The sequence below is a fragment of the Otolemur garnettii genome, unplaced genomic scaffold (assembly GCF_000181295.1).
Source record: "Otolemur garnettii isolate 467f Iridium unplaced genomic scaffold, OtoGar3 scaffold00085, whole genome shotgun sequence".
In the NCBI taxonomy this organism is placed as follows: domain Eukaryota; kingdom Metazoa; phylum Chordata; class Mammalia; order Primates; family Galagidae; genus Otolemur; species Otolemur garnettii.
In genome coordinates, this window is record NW_003852480.1 from 6,062,464 (window position 1) to 6,063,467 (window position 1,004).

A 1,004-nucleotide genomic window follows, 5' to 3' on the forward strand; every position below is an offset into this window, starting at 1 on the left:
TTTGAGACAGAGTCTCAGCCTGTCACCCTGGGTAGAGTGCTGTGGCATCACAGCTCACAGCAACCTCATAGTCTTGGGGTAAGGGATTCTCTTGCCTCAGCCTCCCAAGTAGCTGGGACTACAGGTGCCCACCACAACATCTGGTTACTTATGCATTTATTTATTTTTTGGTTGTTTGGAGGGCCGGGGCAGGATTTGAACCTGCCAGCTCTGGTGTATGGCACCCTAACCACTAAACTATAGGTGCCGAGCCTAAAATCCATTGTTTTCTTTTTGGTTTGTTTGTTTGTTTTATTAAATCATAGCTGTGTACATTAATACTGTCATGGGGTACAATGTGCTGTTCCTATATAAATCCATTGTTTTGAAGTGACATTGCTATTAGCTGTAGTCAGTGTGCTGTGCGATAGATCATCAGACTCTCATCCTGCCGTCTCACTGAAACTTGGTAGCCTTTGACCGGCATCTCCTCTTTCCTCTCCAGTCCAGACCTCTTTTCACCCCCAGACTTGGGCAGCCACTATTCTACTCTCTGCGTCTCTGACTTCAGAATTGTCAAGATTCTACATGTAAGACAGACCATGCAGTACTTGGCTCTCTGTGCCAGTTTTTTTTTTTTTTTCTGCTTAGCATAATGTCCTCTAGGTTTACCCACATTGTCACAAATGACAAACTTTTATGCTTTTTAAAGACAGAGGAGTATTACATTAGGCACATATGCCACATTTTTAAACTTCACTCCTTCCTTCATAGATTATTGGTTATTTCCATGCCTTGGCTATTATGAATATTGTAATGAATGTGGAAGTATAGATGTGTGTGTGCCATTCTGACTTAAATTCTGTAAGATACATCCCTGGAAGTGGAATTACTGGATTGTATGGTAATTGTATTTCTAATTTTTTAAAGAGGTTTCACAATGATTTCCTAACTGGCTGTACTAATTTAGAATATCACCCTTTTCTCCTCATCCTCATCAACACTCACCTTTCAACTTTTTTGGT